At 46.9% G+C, this 19,457-nt stretch overlaps 1 long non-coding RNA gene across 2 annotated transcripts in view; it reads right to left on the bottom strand.

The window, feature by feature from the left end:
* Positions 1-8,228: 8,228 nt before the first annotated feature.
* Positions 8,229-19,457, bottom strand: part of LOC309360405 — a 32,750-nt gene continuing 21,521 nt past the window's right edge. For both annotated transcript variants that reach the window (XR_014164109.1, XR_014164110.1), the window contains one exon: positions 8,229-8,775. This is a non-coding gene — a long non-coding RNA (uncharacterized lncRNA). The remainder of the gene's footprint in view (positions 8,776-19,457) is intronic.

Genomic DNA, 19,457 nt, shown 5'->3' with positions numbered 1-19,457 from the left:
AAACTTATTTACCATATTCCACGAGAATAGACCTGTCCCTCATTTCTAAGGCTAGCAGAAAGCCTGCATAGCTTTTAGGCAGGTTACTGAGCCACAGAAATATTGAGGAGAGAGGGAGTCTTGAGATATTTCAGGCCACTTCTGTGCATTTTTACCTTTAGTCAAAAAAGGGTCACATATTTCTTTTATGTATGGTGAAATAAGCAAAAAGATGCAGAGACGTTTGCAACTCTCCACTACATTTGTTAAAAACAAACGTTAGGAGCTCTCCTGTCGTGCCCACAATACATGAAATCTGGCTCTCCGACACTACATTGACCACACCTACTGGTCCTCAAGGCTGAGTTTGGGGGCTGGATTTGACCCAGAACTCTCTATATATGTATGTCCCGCAGAGGACCCTAAGGTCTATGAATAGTAATAGCTTAAAGGTTCTGGGCCCTAAAGCAGCCAGACTACCCTCCACCAGGGCCGGGGCTTTTTCAGTGACGGCTCTCACCTAGTGGACAGCTCTGTCCCATGAGACTAGGGCCCTGGAGGACTTTATCTCCTTCTGCAGGGCCTGTAAGACAGAGCTATTCCACCTGGCCTTCAATTTGAATTAGCCTGATCCTCTATTCCCTTTTCTTTTCTATGAAGAAACCCTTCTGGGACCCCACATTTAAACTCTTCCCTGGTCTCCTTGCTGGCCTAGTAGGACCAACCTGGCCAGTTAGCCCTGGTGATCAGTTGTTTATAGACCCCCACAAAATGACCCCTGAATTTTATTGACATTGATGCTGTATTTTATGCTGTTTTTAAGTTGCATTTTAATCAATGTTTTATACAGTGGTACCTTGGGTTGAGAACTTAATTCATTCTGGAGGTCCGTTCTTAACCTGAAACAATTCTTAACTTGAGGTACCACTTTAGCTAATGCGGCCTCCTACTGCCACCACGATTTCTGTTTTCATCCTGAAGCAAAGTTCTTAACCTGAGGTACTATTTCTGGGTTAGTGGAGTCTCTAACCTGAAGTGTCTGTAACCCGAAGCATCTGTAACCCGAGGTAGCACTGTATTTGCTGTTAGACACCCTGAGCCCGGTTTTAAACTGGGAAGGGCAGGGTATAAATAAAATTTTATTATTATTATTATTGATGCTGACGCATTCTTGTAGGATCTTGAGGCAGTGCAGGACTGTTCTTGAACTGTATGTGCAGGTAGGAACAGTCCACTGAGGAACGGTGGCCTTGTGGCGAGACTGTTTTTGCCCCGTCCATCTTGATGCACTGCAGTCTCCTGGAACATGCTGGTCCTGTGTGTGCCTTCCAGCCACAGTTGCATTCACTGATCAGTGAGCTTCTCCTCCAGCATCACAACCCACCGACAGAATGAATGTTGATTGTGACTTTCTAGCTTTCCAAAACTGTCTGAAGATAGCCGATGTCCTGGTGACAGGATTTTACAAAGAATTACATGGGGTGTGCGTGTGTGTGTATTTTAATGTGCTCCATTTCCTGGGGAAGAAGCCAAGGCCTGAAGATGAAAAAGGAAAAACACCTGCCTGCCCCTTTGAATGTTTAGAAAGAAACAAGGGGCATAATAGAATCGCAGCCTGCAGAACGTCCCCAAGTTCTGGTCATGGAAAATCCTGGCCTTCAGCATGTTTTGTGTCTGGGGCACATCGAGATTGGTGGGACAGAATACAGGGAGTCCAAATGAGAGGTGGAACCTAAACAAAGGACATTCAGAGTCAACTAATGCTAGTTTTGCCCCCATCCTCTTCCCTGCTGAGCTCCACAAGGAAGACCCGGAGACTAAAAAGCTGACAGCCAGAGCGATCTCATGAATAGGTTAGAAGGCAGGCAGGTCATGGGTGGGTGAGGACAGACTGAGATTGGGCAGTGCCCCACTTGACCTATTAATAATAATAATAATAATAATAATAATAATAATAATAATAATAGACCAGTCTCCACATCTCTTGAATGTGGCCCTCACTTGAAAGAAGGTTGCCCACCCTTGTTGTAGGTCATCAGAACCAGTATAAGAATTCAGGGTTTAAAACAGGGTTTATTTTATTGGGGAAGGCTTTATGGAGGGGGGGGGGCAGAACAGAGTTATCTGGGACAGAATTATTATTATTATTATTTGTTGAATTTATATACTGCCCTATACCTGGAGGTTTCAGGGCAGTTCACAGAACAAAATCAATATATAAAACCACAAAATATATAATCAAAATAAAAACAATAACCCCCCCCAAAGAAAACCACATTTTAAAGGGGCATAGGATGCTAAATCAAATCAACCAAAGGCCTGGTTAAAAAGGAACGTTTTTGCCTGGCGCCTAAAGGTTTATAATGAAGGCGCCAGGAGAACTTCCCTGGGGAGAGCATTCCACAGATGGGGAGCCACTGCAGAGAAGGCCCCGTTCTTGTGTTGCCAACCTCCGGACCTCTCGAGGAGGAGACACACAAAGAAGGGCCTCAGAAGATGATCTCAGGGTCTGGGTAGGTTCATATGGAAAGAGGCCGTCCTTGAGGTATTGGTCAGTTAGTTTAGTATCTTTATTTATTTACTTGGTGGGGAGCAACTACACCCCCCTGGCTAGGCCCATGGTTGGGGAAGATGTGGTGGTGTTAGCAATCGTGTCTGCTTTGGCATGTGCCAATGACCCTGCCTCCTAGTGTGGTGTTCTGGTCAGAGGCAGGGAGGGCTACTGAAAATCTCTGCGCACCTTCTTGAAGGTTTGAGGAACCACGGCTGCCTAGGCTTCCACTGAATCAGAACAGTGTCTAGGTTGCAAGAGGGCAGAACTGGGAGCCCTAGAGATGCATGGGTCATGCACAGACCCCTCCGATGATATCACGTAAGCAGATGAAGTTTACATACGCGCCTTGGCATTTTCATCCATGGAGCTTAAATCACCTTCTTTTGCACTATTGATGCAAATATCTGGCTTGTATGAATGCACAAGGTAAAATGGAAGAGAGCGAGTTGTATCATGACAATGAGCATCCTGGCGAACGTAGGTTTGACATGTCCAATTGAAATAAACTGAAGCACGTCCTGCTTCAGATCTCTTTGCAGACATACCTGTCACACAACTTTACATTTCTCCAGGCTGAGCACCTGTTGCTTAGAAAACCATTTCTGCACTCTCAACTCCACCAACTTGGCTGTCCTTTGGCTGGTAGCTTCCTTCGCTTCCAAGTGCTGCACAGGCCACAAGGTACACTCAACAGTCGATGGTTTGACCCCAGTGACAAAACTCACCGACAGCGTTGAATGTTCCACGAGACCCTCTCTTTTGCTTCGTGTACGAGAGAGAAAGAGAGAGAGAGACAGACAGAGAGAGAGAGAGAGGTGGATGTTAAAACAGGTGATGATGAAGCAGATTGTATAGGATGCTGTTTTAGCCTCAATGCCACACACAGGAGGAAAAAGCAAAAACAAAGCACACCTACCTTTCAGGGCTCTTGCAAGAGTGAAGGAAATAACAGATATATCACCAGAGCATAAATGTTCCATTCTGCAGCCTCGGCTGCTTTGCAGAATTGTGAGTAGGCACACTCAACCCTTTTTGTGACAGAGACACTGTGGTTTTTAACAGCTATAGGATGGGCAACAAAAACCCCAAAACCATCTTAGTCTGGCAAGGGCAAACAACATCACCTCTTGAATTTCTGCCTGCTATGTAGCTGTGTGTAGATGACATCTAAGCCGGGGAGCCACTCCCTGCAACTCTCTCTGAGTTCCCCTTTATGTAACTCTTGCGCCAAGCAAGCCAACTGCTCTTTAGGGAAGTTGAAGAAGCTGGTTTGTTGTTTCCACTGGAGGCTGATGATGAAAGGAAAGCTCTCAGCCTTCTTTGGATCAGGACCACTGGCTGTCATGTGATTCTCTGGCCCCATATCTGCACAAACTTATTATCCCAAAATATAGACGTGCTTTTACACCTGCAAGACTGGATGTTCTGCCATCTGCGGTACTTGAGGGTCGATTCCAAAAGATCCCGTCTGAGAAATGTCTTTGCCCCTGTGGAGACGGTAATACCAAAACAGTGGCACACATCCTCTTGTCCTGTACTCTCTACAAAGACCAGAGGAATGAGATCATCACCCCACTCGCACTAACCATCCCAGGGCGCTCAGCCACTGCCACAATGTCCTTCCTTCTATCAGATCAAAATGAGCAGATAACAGCAAAGGTTGCAAGGTTCATAGCAGGGGCAATCAGAATAAGGGCCACTGACTGACTGCTGATTCAGGACTTTAAATTATGCTCTTATATCAAATTTCCCTTTCTGCGTATACTGCAATGCTTTATTGTTGCTATGGCCATTGGCTAATGTGAATAAAGTTTTATCATGTCATGTGAATACAGTGATACCTCGAGTTACAACCACCTCAGGTTACAAACGCTTCAGGTTACAAACTCCGCTAACCTGGAAGAGTTACCTTGAGTTGAGAACTTTGCCCCAGGATGAGAACAGAAATCGTGTGCCGGCGGCACAGCAGCAGCAAGAGGCCCCAGTAGCAAAAGCACACCTCTAGATAAGAAGAGTTTCAGGTTAAGAACGGACCTCCAGAACGAATTAAGTTCGTAACTAGAGGTACCACTGTAGGCTCATGCAACAATGAGATGCTCAGTTTTTTTGTTGCTGGTTGCAACACAGTGAGGAAAGAGCCAATTGCACCATCAATCTTAGGGCACCCAGCCTTTGCCCTGTGGTACTGTCTGGATGCCACTTTTGAGAGAGAGAAATAGCCAGTGTGATTCAATGGGCACAACATTGGACTAGGACTGGGATTTTGTTTCTTGCTCGCTTCATATCCTTTTCCAGAGCAATCGCAGGGCAGCTGCCCTTTTCACAGCCTAATCGACCTTGCAGGGTCATCTTGAAGGCAAAGACTGATAATCTCATGAAAATCATGTTGTGAGGATAAAAGGACATTGGGGGCGGGAGGTAACATTGAGCATCCTGGAGGAAGGGGAGGGATACAAATGTGAAGTAGAATCCAGGACTGGACAATGTGCAGAGGGATAGTCAGTGTCATGCAAAACAAGACCAGCTGGCTGTGAGGCAGGAAAGGGAGCAAAATCCACCCCTTATCTCAAACACTGGGGGTCACCAGAGGCAAGGAGCAGGTTCAGTCTGCACCTGTAAGATGTCCTCCCCTTTACTTACCTCTCCTATATGAATGGCTGCTGCTCAGCCCTATGGAGTGGGGCAGAGGATAAGGGAAGACCCCACCCTTTAGCCCCAAGAGCAGGTAGTCAGCCTCCCTCCCCCCATCTCAAAAAACCAGCAGAACTTCCTCTGTCACAGCCACCACTTTCCTTCACACAACAACAAAGATTTTGCTGGTAATAAACAAATGGCAGCAGTGAACTGCAGACCGCCAAGCCAGGCAATTTGTAGGAAGAGACGAACCAATTTATTATGGCAATCAGCTCGGGTCCACAAAAGCTGATTGCCATAATAAATTTGTTAGTCTTTACGGTGCCACAAGGGTCTCATTTTTGACGCTGCCAGATAACATGGCTCTTGCAGGCAGCCTTCTGGAAAATGCATCAGGAGAGCCACCTACTTCCCTTCTCCTAGGCAATCAGTCTCCCTCTTCCGGTGTCATCTTAGGTGGGAGCTGTGAGGAAGCCCAATAGCCTGGACCTGGACACCTGTGGAGCTTGCAGCCCTATCTTCTTAATATCTTGCCCTGAAAAGAAAGAACACTGATTCCCCCCCACTCCACACACAGTTCACACTCTCTTCACCTCTTAACTCCTAACCAACAGCAGCCAACAATAACAATACTTAGCAGTCCTTAGCATTTCAAAGTGCTACACTAAGAAACATTAACTCAAAGAATCCTCTCCAGGACCCTGTTGTTATCCTCCCACTGAGACTGAAAGATAATGACTGAGACTGAAAGAGATAGACATCTTTTCGCCATATTTCAAAAAGCGAAAATCCAGACACAAAAGCTGTTAACCTTTTTTTGGCTAACACCACCCAAAAAATTGTTTTAAACTATTTTTTCGGAGGGGGGGGCAAAAAAAAGCGCATGACTTCCTCTCTCTCAGTTCTAGAACTTTGCTGGCTGTGCAATGAAGCTGAATGTTGGAAGATTCAGGACAAACAAAATTAAGCATTTCTTTACTTGTTTAGTCGTGTCCGACTCTTGAGCATGCAAGGCACTCCTGTCTTCCACTGCCTCCTGCAGTTTGGTCAAACTCATGCTGGTAGCTTCCAGAACACTGTCCCACCATCTCGTCCTCGGTCGTCCCCTTCTCCTTGTGCAACATCAGATCTTTCCCAACATCAGTGTCTTTCCCAGGGAGTCTTCTCTTCTCATGAGGTGGCCAAAGTATTGGAGCCTCAGCTTCACGATCTGTCCTTCCAGTGAGCACTCAGGGCTGATTTCCTTCAGAATGGATAGGTTTCTTTACTATTTTTCACTAAACTATGGAATTCACTAAACACTTAACAACTTAGGTGGCAAATTCATAGAGAAAGCTAAGGATAGCTTTTCTTCTGCCCTTTTGATAATTGCTCGCTTAAGGCCACCAGGTGATTTCATGACAGGGCTAGGATTTGGACCCAAGTCTTCCTGGTTCAGTTTCAGTAGGCAAAAATTCTATGCAGGCTTACCTGACGGTTGAACACAGTTTGACTTAATTCAGCATACATAGGATTGCCTTGAGTCTTCCTTCAGATTCTTCCATCTTTATTCTAAGTGCCTAAAATCTGACATATCTGGGAGTGGGGGGAAACTAACCAGTTGCATGAACTCCACAGGTGCGGATGATTCTTGGCCCTGATCTTTCATCTCTTCAAGAGGTGAGGTTTCAACATCTGCCATATCGGGCAGGTAAGCCTAGCACAGCTCAGCACACCTTAGTGAGTTTTTAGGACACCCCCATACTCCTCACAGAGATAACACTTCTCAGAGTGATCAAACCCTCTTTTCCAGGGAACTCTGAGAACTGTAGCTCTGTGAGGTGAATATGGATCTCCTAACAACTCAGCACAGGTGGCACTGTGGTGTAAACCACTGAGCCTTTGGGGCTTGCCAATCAGAAGGTTGGGGGTTCGAATCCCGGCAATAGGGTGAGCTCCCGTTGCTTGGTCCCAGCTCCTGCCAACCTAGCAGTTCAAAAGCATGTCAAAGTGCAAGTAGATAAATAGGTACCGCTCTGGCGGCAAGGTAAATGGTGTTTCCATGCGCTGCTCTGGTTTCGGTGTTCCGTTGTGCCTGAAGCAGCTTAGTCATGCTGGCCACATGACCTGGAAAAACTGTCTGCGGACAAATACCGGCTCCCTCGGCCTGTAAAGCAAGATGAGCGCCGCAACCCCATAGTCGTCTGCGACTGGACTTAACTGTCAGGGGTCCTTTACCTTTACCTTTTACCAACTCTAAGTATCCTTAACAAACTACACTTCCCATAATTCTTTCAGGGAAGCCATGGCTTTTAAAAGTGATATGATGCTGCTTTAAATGTGCAATGCTGGCGGGCTCAGGATCTAACCTCCATGCAAACAAGTCAGGATGAATGTTCAAAAGACAGTTCATCTGGAACAGGGGTCAGCAAACATTTTCAGCAGGGGGCCAGTCTACTGTCCCTCAGACCTTGTGGGGGGCCGGACTATATTTTGACAAAAAAAATGAATGAATTCCTATGCCCCACAAATAAAAGGTAAAGGTACCCCTGCCCGTACGGGCCAGTCGTGTCCTACTCTAGGGTTGTGCGTCCATCTCACTTAAGAGGCCGGGGGCCAGCGCTGTCCGGAGACACTTCCGGGTCACGTGGCCAGCGTGACAAAGCTGCATCTGGTGAGCCAGCGCAGCACACGGAAACCCCGTTTACCTTCCCGCCAGTAAGCGGTCCCTATTTATCTACTTGCACCTGGGGTGCTTTCAAACTGCTAGGTTGGCAGGCGCTGGGACCGAGCAACGGGAGCGCACCCCGCCGCGAGGATTCGAACCGCCGCCCTTTCGATCGGCAAGTCCTAGGCACTGAGGCTTTTACCCACAGCGCCACCCGCGTCCCTATGCCCCACAAATAATGCATTTTAAGTAAAAGCACACATTCTACTCATGTAAGAACACTAGGCAGGCCCCACAAATAACTCAGAGATGCATTTTAACTAAAAAGGACACATTCTATTCATGTAAAAACACGCTAATTCCTGGATGGTCTGCGGGCCAGATTTAGAAGGCGACTGGACCGCATCCAGCCCCTAGTTTGGCTACCCATGATCTGGAAGCACCCTGCTTTGATGGGAAAGAACTCTCTCTGCCTGAGATTCTGAAGTGCCTTTGCCTGTCAGAGGACAGACAGATAACACTGGGCTAAATGGACAAATAAAATAGTCTGCCCAGATGCAAGCTGTTTCCTGTGTTCTTGTCTCCCGAGCTGGTCTAATAAACTGCTCACATGGTATGTTGCCATGAGCATGCTATGCACATAGGCTTACTCACGACAACCATGCAACTGTGGCTCATCAGTCAGGCATCACAATGAGCTAACGGGTCTTCAGGGTGCCATGCCACCCCTCTTTTCAGGCTGGTTAGCAGGCCAGCTCCAGCCACACCACAAGGAGAACACAAAACATGGAGAAGGAGCAATGGAACAGGTTGCTGTCCTCGGGGAAGGCAGCTTGGCTGGCTCCTTCCTTGGGAATCCCTGGGATGTTGTGGTTTGAAGCTCCTCCTGCCAATTCTTCGCCAGGTGGCTTCCCGCTGAAGAGGCAGCTGGTTGGATTAACAGTGGCGGCAGAAGAATTCTCTGCAAAGAAGAAGAAGAAAAGGACAAAGAACAAGGTTAACCAATAATGACAACATTAATTTCCTGATGACCTCACTCTTGACAATTCTATTATCATCACATATGTGTATGTACACACACACACACCCTGATCTAGGTATAGTTTGTGGCTAGAATCCGTTTACTTCGTGCTAATATCTATGTGAATATCTAATACGGTCAAACCTCTACTTAGCACTGCCTTTTCTTACTGTCATTCCAAGTTATAATGAATGATTTTAGAGTGTTGTTTATGCTGTACTTTTGTACTGTTTTATTGTTGTTAGCCGCCCTGAGCCCGGCTAAATTTATTATTATTATTATTATTATTATTATTATTATTATTATTATTATTACCATGGCAAACCCGGAAGTAACCAGCGGGTTTGCTGCCGTTCGCACATGCGCAGGAATGGCGATCACAGTTTGTGCAGAAGCAAGCAACCGCCCTTTGTACATACGCAGAAGCGGGCAACCGCCACCCGTGCCTGCGCACAACGGCACCTCTCCCAGAGACCCGTTTCAACCTCCAGACAGACCTCCAGAACAGATTATGGTTGCAAAATAGAGGTTCCACTGTAGTAAAGGTAAAGGGACCCCTGACCATTAGGTCCAGTGGTGACCGACTCTGGGGTTGCAGCGCTCATCCCGCTTTACTGGCTGAGGGAGCCAGTGTATAACTTCCAGTTCATGTGGCCAGCATGACTAAACCGCTTTGCTGAACCAGAGAAGCGCACGGAAACGCCATTTACCTTCCCGCCGGAGCGGTCCCTATTTATCTACTTGCACTTTGATGTGCTTTCGAACTGCTAGGTTGGCAGGAACTGGGACCGAGTAACGGGAGCTCACCCCGTTGTGGGGATTCGAACTGCCGACCTTCTGATCGGCAAGTCCTAGGCTCTGTGGTTTAACCCACAGCGCCATCCACGTCCCATTCCACTGTAGTAGATGCACCTATAAACCCCTTCAGTTTAAATATACATCAACACACAACAAAGCCATTTTAAAAGCAAAATGGAACAAGGAGACTGATCCCCAAATAACTACCCTGCCAAAATCTTGTCTAAATATATATGTTTTATATTTTCTTTCAGTTCTACTAATGTTTCACCCACAACCAAAAATCCCCGCTTGGCACTCTTGAACTTTTCCAATAGAGGGCGCATGGGATCTGAGAAGCTCATGTTTCCCCTCTCAACTGTGCACTGATTCTTAGGGAAATCCTCCCTTGCACAGTGAGAAACAGTGATGAAGACCCAGAACTGGCAGATGTGCTGAGGAGAGGATAGTGCTCAGTTTTCTGGTGAAGGCCAGCGGGCTCTGAATGCTTCCACCAATGCTGCCATAACAACCAGGACTCTTCATGGCGTATAACAGGGCTTCCCAAACTTGGGTCTCCCAGCTGTTTTTGGACTACAACTCCCATCATCCCTAGCTAGCAGGACCAGTGGTCAGGGATGATGGGAATTGTAGTCCAAAACCAGCTGGAGACACAAGTTTGGGAAACCCTGGTGTATAATTATTGCCTGTCACACAAGAAGGGACTGGTGATCAACTCTCCATTGCATGGTTGTCAGGTGTGCATGCAGGAGCCAGGCCCTGTGACCAGGACTGGGGCCTTCCTAAGTTTGTTCTGGAGAGGCAAGGCGCAGTTGCACAGGTGAGGCCGATTGGTAACTCACAGCACCTGGTGGCAAGAGCTGGGAAGGGATATAAAGTCAGCATTTTCCCTTCGGCTCTTTGCCACAGCAACACGCTTCCTGCCTTGCTGTATTTGGTCCCTTGACTTCTTGATCCTTGGACCCCTGACTTCATGACTCCTTGCTTCCTGACTCCTGGTTCTCTGACCCTCGGACTCTTGGCTTCCTGACTTCTGGACTCCTGTTCCTGCTCCCACCCCGCCATCTTGCCCCCAGTCCCGACGTCCCCAGCCGGGACTTTGATCGCCCATGAACCAGACTGTGACAATGGTCCAGTGCAGTCAATACTGTATTGCACCTAAGAAGAGCTCTGCGGGATCAGGCAAAAGGCTATGGCAGCCCAGCATCCTGTTCTCAGAGTGGCTTATGGCAGGCATGTCCAAAGTCTGTTTGGGGGCCTAATCTGGCCCACCGGTCAATTTAACCCGGGACCTGTGGCAGTATATGTCCTGGCGTAAAATCCTAAAAAAGAAAAGCTCAGCAACTTCTATCCTTCTATCCTAAAAAAAGCTTACCAACCTTGGTCAGCCCTCACACATGTTCACTTCATCAAATCTGGCCCTCTCTGAAAAAAAGTTTGGGCACCACTGGCTTATGGGAAGCCTGTGAGTAGGACCTGAACGCATCAGTGCTCTCCCCACTTGGGATTCCCACCACTGGCATTCAGAGGTAGGCTTCCTCAGATAGCAGAAGCAGAACACTGACCCTGAGTTCAAATCCCGGTTTAGCCGTGGTGCGGATCCCAGCATGGCCTTGGACCACTCGCCTTTCTTCAGTCCGGCCTACCTTGCAAGGTTGTTGCGAGAATAAAAGGGGGAGGCAGCCCCCATGTTCCTCGGAAGAAAGGGTAGGTACCCCAAATGTCCAATAATAATAAAAAAATAATTTTATTTATATCCCGCCCTCCCCAGCCGAAACCGGGTTCAGAGAGGTTTCCATCATTGAACCCAGCGCCACAATGATTAATTCTGGAAAGGGCTGTGTGCTTTGTGAAGCGGCAAGACTCCTTCCGCTCGAAAGGTCTGGTTTTATTTTCCAAAGGAGGGGAATCTCCTCCCTGAATTTGGAGGTGGGCTTTTGTGTCAGATGAGTACAGGGAGCTGGCCGAGGTCGCCAGTAAGTTTTATGTACCTGCGGAAGAGGAGAGGGAACTGGAGGGGAGAGGAAATAATGGCCGAAGGGAAATCAAAAGGAAGATGAAAGAGCTTCCAGTGGCCCCTCAATCCCCACAGGCCAGCTGTGTGTTCACTTCAGCCAGACATCCCCATCAGAAATGAATGGGAGAGGGCTAACTGTGGGGGTGGGGCTGTCTAGACACAGCCAGGCTGCTGCCAAGGAGAGCCCTACATTTAGAAAAGACACTGCAATGCTCTCCCCTTACTTGCCGCAGCAGCACATGGCCCAACAAACCAAACAGGGTTAAAGAGCAATAGCAGCGACCTGCCGTTAAATATCACTGGGAATAGAAACCTTGCAGTGGTGGTCTGGTGTCTCAGTGTGAGAAGGACACAGAGAGATGGGTGTGTGTGTGTGTGTGTGTGTGTGTGTGTGTGAGAGAGAGAGAGAGAGAGAGAGAGAGAGAGAGAGAGAGAGAGAGAGAGAAACAGCATCCTAGTTTACAATCCTCTATCTCGGAGGTTTTCAACCTTTTTGAGACCATGGCTCCCTTGACCAACTCCATTCTTTCCGTGGCAACCCTATGGGAACCCAGTTTTGTCACCCCTTGCCTGCAGAGCTGGCAGCCTCTCACCCTTTTTCCAGCACTTTCCCTTGTGGGGTGTTTCCCCAGCCCTCTCCCCTCTCCTTGGGAGTCCTCTGGGCAGCAGCTGCCACACACACACAACCCGATCTCTGAGTTGCCCCCGCACCCCTAATTATTATTATTATTATTATTATTATTATTATTATTATTATTAATCTCCCATCCTCCCCATCCAAAGCTGGGCTCAGAACGGCTATCAACAATAAAAGTAACACAGCATTCTAAAATCAATTCCTTCTAAAATCAATTCAAAATCAAATTAATGGCAACCATTGGGCTAGAGTTCTGTGAGGATTACCAAAGGAGGGGGTCAGACTGTGCCTTGGCCAAAGGCCTGGTGGAACAGCTCAGTCTTGCAGGCCCTGCGGAAAGATGTCAAGTCCCACAGGGCCCTAGTCTCTTGTGACAGAGCGTTCCACCAGATCGGGGCCACAGCTGAAAAAGCCATGGCTCTGGTTGAGGCCAGCCTAACCTCCCTGTGGCCTGGGACCTCCAAGATGTTTTTGTTTGAAGACGGTCCTCCGTGGGACATACCAGGAGAGGCGGTCCCGTAGATACATGGGTCCTAGGCCGCATAGGGCTTTAAAGGTTAAGACCAGCACCTTAAACCTGATCCTGTACTCCACCGGGAGCCAGTGCAGCTGGTATAGCACCGGGTGAATGTGATCCCGCAGCGAGGACCCTGTAAGGAGTCTCGCCGTGGCATTCTGCACCTGCTAGAGTTTCTGGGTCAGTCTCAAGGGCAGCCCCACGTAGAGTGAGGTACAATAATCAAGTCTGGAGGTGACCGTTGCGTGGATCACAGTGGCTAGATCAGGACGAGAGAGAGGTGCCTCCACATGTCACCCCACAGGGGCCTGGGCAGAGGATGCCCCCAGCCTTAGTGGCCCAGCGGAAACTGGACAAAGGTGGACGTGAGGCCAGCACCTTACCTGGGGAGGCCAGCACCTTACCTGGGGAGACTCAAGAGGGCATTAGAGAAGGGAGGGAAGGAAAGATGGACAGAGGCCAGTGTTGAGTGTGGCACCCCTGACCATAATTCAAGGCACCCCAGGGTGCCATGGCACACTGGTTGAAAACCACTGTACCTGAAGGACTGTCAGAAGACGGTCGTCCATCTGAAATTGCTGTATTTTGGCAGCACTCAGGGCACCGCTGGAATTATAAAGCCCAAAGTCTGCCACTGCCACTATGAAGGGATGTACTGTCTTATGATTTAAACTACAGCAGTTGTTTTCAAAATGTAAAATATATGCACATTTCATGCAAATCTGCCACCTCCTCTTTCATGCTACTGCTACGGACCTTCCTCTACTACACTAGTGGCCAAAATTGTGGAAACCTTTTGGGAAAAGTGTCTTTCTGAGGTTTGATGGCTCTTCGACACCTGATTGGTTCTCTAAACACTCTTGCTCATTGGCTACATTGAAAAGACGGAAAGCTACTGCATATCAATCTAAGCAAGTTGTGTTTCCCTTTTCTGGTTATTTGGCTATAACTTTTGATAGAATACAGATAGTTGAACAAACTTTGTTCCATTACATTCTTCATCAAATTATCCTTCCATTGATATGTAATTTTATGGTATTACTACTGCAAAAAAAGTGGTGTTATGAGCCATCAAACCTCAGAAGCACACTTTTTTACAAAAGCTTTCCACAATTTTGGCCACTAGTGTATACTATGCAACACTAGAGAGCTCAGATTTGGCTGCCAATGCCCAAATTGACCTATATCACTTAGGTCCAAGCTACCTGAAATATGTTATTTTCTCATATGAACCTGCCCGGTTTCTGAGGTCTTCTCTCAGTCCTACCATGCTTGGGGGGGACATGGGAGAGGGCCGTCTTAGTGGCGGCTGCCACCACTTGATGGTTGCCTTCTTGGTGGTGGCTCCTCCCAGACAACTTTAGAACTCCCTTCCCAGAGAAGCCAGACTGGCTCCCTCCTTGTTCTCTTTCCACACCAGCAGCTGAAGACCTTCTCATTCCAACAGGCTTTTGGGAATCGACTGCTTTTAATGAAATGTCAGCTATCCCTGGGCATAGCCAGGATTTATTTTTTGGGGGGAGAAGAACCGAGATATCAGCAAGGCAATTGGTCAGTTAAACAGAAATACTTATGTGTTGGACTATAGTTGTAATGCAAATCTAATAGAATTGGATTAATAGAGAAGACGTAGGAGGAAAAAAAGTTAATATAAGGACCCACAAAAGGGAGGAGGGAAGTCCATGGGAATTTATGGATTTCTCTTTTTGTTGTGGTTGCTTGACGATTGTAAATTTCAAAATCTGAAAATTATATGTGTGTGTGTGTGTGTGTGTGTGTGTGCGTGCGCGCACCCATGCTGGCACTGTGCGTTTTTTGTTGTGATTGTCTGTATGCTTTTAACAGATCTTATATATAGTTTTGATTCTGTCCATGTTCAATTGCTTTTACATTATTGGGGCTTTTTCCATGTTTACGCATAAGCTTGCCTCGAGTCCTTGTCAGGGAAAAAGGCAGCGTATGTATGTATGTATGTATGTATGTATAAATAAATGTGATATATTTTTGAGAGGGCATGTCTGACTTTAAGAGACTAGTCCAAGGGCACAGCAGACAATATTTCCCAACCTCTCTCAAATTCTCAGCTGCAGGATAGCTTACACCCAATTTGGAAGTGGGTCAATGAGGGCTTTTTTTGCGGGGAGGGGGAGACACATAGATAAAGCATCTACACCATATAGCTCCATCACAAGTCTCCTGCTCTGTAAAACCACTCCACAATACAGAGTTCACTAGCCTGCCCTACTTTCCTTAATCTGGTCTTGGCCGCCAACACCCAGAACACGCAGCCTTTAACCCCTCCTCAACCCCTCCTCAACCCGTCCTCCGTCTTCTGCGAGGCTGAAACATCTCCCTCCTGTACCCTCTCCCCATTGATCTGCAAAAAAAAAAAAAAAAAGCCATTCTCCCGTGTCAGACTTTCTGAGCTGCTGCTTTGAAGCTCAAGCTATCTTCTGCCGTTCCTTTTAATATGCCAGCGATAGCTTTGCACACTTGTACACAGTTCCTGGCAGGAGTTGGCGGGGTGGGAAGAGAGAGAGAGAAAGAGAGATCTTTGCCTAACAACACTATTTGAATTAAGAGGCACGGAATCAGGAGACCTGCTCTGGATTAATCAGCAGGCAATGCACACCCACCCACCCCGGATTTTGCTATTCTGATGACAGCCACCCCCGTTAATGTATTCTGCTCTGACAGCAATTTAGAAAGAGAGTAAGGAGCTTATGGGAGCATTGTGCCTCGGTGCCCCAGTTCTACATAGGCCCCCTAATCCTGCTGAGCACTGAAAAGAGGTTCCCGTCGGGTTGCGACGGGGCTGGCTAAGGCTTCGCTCAGAGGTGTTCTGACGGGAAACTCAGGGGCTGCCCTCTTGCCAATGCACCCAGAGGGCACCATCAGCCAGAAACCTTGCAGGCATCTTAAGATGAAGAGAGGGGAACTGGGGGATATTCTCCTCCTTCTAGCTGAAGGTGGTTTAGAAGAGAGAGCGTTATCTGCTGCTTACGCCTGCCCCACTTGTGCATCTGTTAAACGGGCTTTTGCATTAATTAAAAACCCTTTGGCCAGAGGTGGCAGTGGGACAAAACAGAAAACGTGTGCAAGAGCAATGCCTCTCTCAGAGACCACTTCCAGTGCTCTCATTAGTGGCACCTAGCATTTGCAGAGCACTTAGGGAATATTTCCCGCAAATTCAGCTTGGTGTTAACCAGGGGGCAGCAAACTTTTTCAGCAGGCCTTGTGGAGGGCTGGACTATATTTTTTTTGGGGGGGGGGAATGAACAAATTCCTATGCCCCACAAATAACCCAGAGGTGCATTTTAAATAAAAGGACACATTCTACTCCTGTAAAAACACCAGGCAGGCCCCACAAATAACCCAGAGATGCATTTTAAATAAAAGGACACATTCTACTCCTGTAAAAACACTCTGATTCCTGGACTGTCCGTGGGCCGCATTGAGAAGGCAATTGGGCCAGATCCGGCCCCCAAGCCTTAGGTTGCCTACCCATGGTGTAAACCTTACAAGGCAAGAGGGGCAGTGAAGATTTTCCAGCTACTGTAAGTGGGGCAGGGAGGGGGAGAGGGGCTTGTTGAAGACCACCGAGATCTTCCTACAGCAGAGGCAAGATTCAATTTAAGCCATCGTATTTCAGCTGCAGCGGTAGGGAGTCCTTCGCCCTCCTAATCATGGCCCAAAAATCTGGAGATGCACAGATTTGCTCGATGGTTTGGTTACAGCTACATAAACCATATATACATATCTCCTGATTTCTGCACAGTCCTCTCTAGATCTGAAGTGAGAAGAAAGGTTGAATGGTGAACAGGCGCTGCTGCTACAACACAGCTACAATTCAATGCTGGCTATCTTTAGCACCAACAGATCTGGAAGGGGTGGGTGTGTCATTTGGATGAGTGGTTCAGCGATGTAACGCGCTGCCCTAGGGAGGCTGTCAAATCTTATATGCTTTCATGAAACATTTGGGAAGACGTTTTGCCAGAGATGCCTCACCCCACTGCGTCTCTTCCGACTCAATGGATTTCTCCACTGAGAAATCTAGGACACCAATAAGGGCAGCATTTTAAAAAGGCAGGGTTGTGTATGTGTGTATATTGCTCATTATTCTCAGACTGCAAGTGGGGACCTAATGAAACCCTCCTGGTATGGAACGCCTGGCTAATTTTCACATCACACAAAGCCAGGTGTGGTACAAAGTGTACACTCAAAAGAAACAAACCCCATTCTCCAAAAGTGCCTCTGTCTAAGACACACGTTTGCAAACACGTTTTCACGTTGTTTCGGCATAAACCTAAATACACAGAATGCATGACCGTAAACAGTGCTTTTTTCCCCTAAAACAATGTTTTGGGGTACTCTCGTTTTCCTACTTATATTGAAATACTGCCCCTGATCGTAAATGTGCATTTAGAAGCACCGCGAGGTAGGGAGAAGCAGCGGGGAGAAATAAAATTTGGAGGAGAGTTGTAGCGTAGCGTGGGGTTGTTGCCTCGGGAGCAAAATTGGGGGAAGGTGCACAAAATTTCACAAGAAAAATAAACCGCTTTGAGGGTTTTTTTCTTAAAAATAAAAGCAGTGTAAAAATGTCATAAAAATAAAATAATAAAATAAAATTAGCAGAGAAGAGATAAGCAAGAAAAAGGTTAAGCAATCCCTCCTCTTCTGCCATTTTATTTCCCCCTCCCAGTGTGGTCTTTCTAGAAATAAAAAAGGATTATTGGAGTTTTGTACCTACTATGCATTTTGGAAAGCTGTGTGTCTGCTCAGTATGCATATAGACCCCTCTCAAAGATACACGTAGCAAAATAAATAAATTGCATGATGGTTCAAGGAGCAGGTTTCTGTCTATGTTTGGATACCACTGGATGCCATTTTGAATCAAAGTGGCCGGCTGGACCTTTCAATACTGGACTGGTTTTAACTACTGATTTCAAAATTGCACTGATTTTTCTGGCATCTTCGGATTCCCCAGCAACACCAAGTACAAGGCGAATGAAAAGATTCAAGCACAATTTTTATTCAGATGCAGCTGTTAATTACATCCTTCCAAACTCTCTGGTTCTGGGAGTTACCTTTTGTAGAGGAGGCTCAAGCAATTAAGGGCAGGTCTACTGGGTGAGAAGCCTGCAAAAAGACCTTTCCTCCTCCCCAGGGTTTTGCACAACTGAGCTGCTCCCAGAAAACCTAAGGAGAGCAGCCTGCCTAATGTCTCCCAGCCATGAATCCATGATTGTCTGCATTTTGTATCATTTTGAGAGAACTTTTACTATTTTTTAAGCCACTACTGCCTTCATTACTTAATTGTCTGCCTTTCCAAAAGACCATAAAATACTTGAGACCAAATTCTATCACTTCTTCTGCATCGATACTGAATTTGTAGTACAGTGGTACCTCAGGTTAAGAACTTAATTCATTCTGGAGGTCTGTTCTTAACCTGAAACTGTTCTTAACCTGAGGTACCACTTTAGCTAATGGGGCCTCCCGCTGCTGCCACGCCACCGCCACGCAATTTCTGTTCTCATCCTCAAGCAAAGTTCTTAACCCGAGGTACTATTTCTGGGTTAGCAGAGTCTGTAACCTGAAGCGTCTGTAACCTGAGCTACCACTGTAATATGAATTTACTAATCTTGCAAAAAAATTGTTAACTCAATACAAATTATCTATTAAACCATGCAGTCTGCAGAGGGAATCGAACACAGGTTAACTCAAAGGTAAGTTGAGTTCAATTTGTCTCACTCCTTAGTATAGTATACATGCTTTGCAGTCTAAATTATAGTAATAAATATGCCTTATTCATGTTACTATTAAACCATTGTATAACCGATTACAGTAAAGCTAAAACTACAATTGAAAATTACAGGCGTGCAAGTCGTACCAGCCCTGATGAAACTTACTGAATATATTTACTCTGCCTTTTATTTTGGAAATGCATTGCCGATTTATGCAAATATTATTATATTTGAAATACCGCTTGGGTAACGGAGTTGTTACGGATGGGAAATATAGTTTTTACGATATACAGTGTATTTTTTCCAAGCTATGCAAATAGAAAACAGCAGATGTAAGGAAGTTCACAAAGTAAAGCTGACATCTTTAACAACGCAATAAAGGTAAAGGTACCCCTAGCCATTAGGTCCAGTCACGGACTCTGGGGTTGCGGCACTCATCTCACTCTATAGGCCGAGGGAGCCGGTGTTTGTCAGCTTTCAGGGTCATGTGGCCAGCATTACTAAGCCACTTCTGGTGAACAAGAAAAGTGCACGGAAATGCCGTTCACCTTCCCGCTGGAGCAGTACCTATTTATCTACTTGCCCTCTGACGTGCTTTGGAACTGCTACGTTGGCAGGAGCTGGGACCGAACAACGGGAGCTCACCCTGTCGTGGGGATTCGAACCGCCAACCTTCTGATCGGCAAGCCCAAAAGGCTCTGTGTTTTAGACCACAGCGCCACCCACTACAAGAAGGAAAGGTTGGGGGTTGGGAGCACATGAACACCCTTGTGGCAAGCCAAGGGTTGAGAGACTGGGGAGCAGTCCCTTATCCCCTCTGGATCCTTCCCCCTGAGGCCATCCATCAGCATCAAATGCCCCCATTTTCAGAGCTGGGGGCATCTCCTCTAAAAGAGCCCAGCACTATTT

This window comes from Podarcis melisellensis (assembly GCF_964234715.1).
Source record: "Podarcis melisellensis genome assembly, chromosome: 17".
Taxonomy (NCBI): Eukaryota; Metazoa; Chordata; class Lepidosauria; order Squamata; family Lacertidae; genus Podarcis; species Podarcis melisellensis.
Note: the sequence above shows the minus strand (reverse complement) of the source record. Positions and strands in the feature narration are given on the sequence as shown.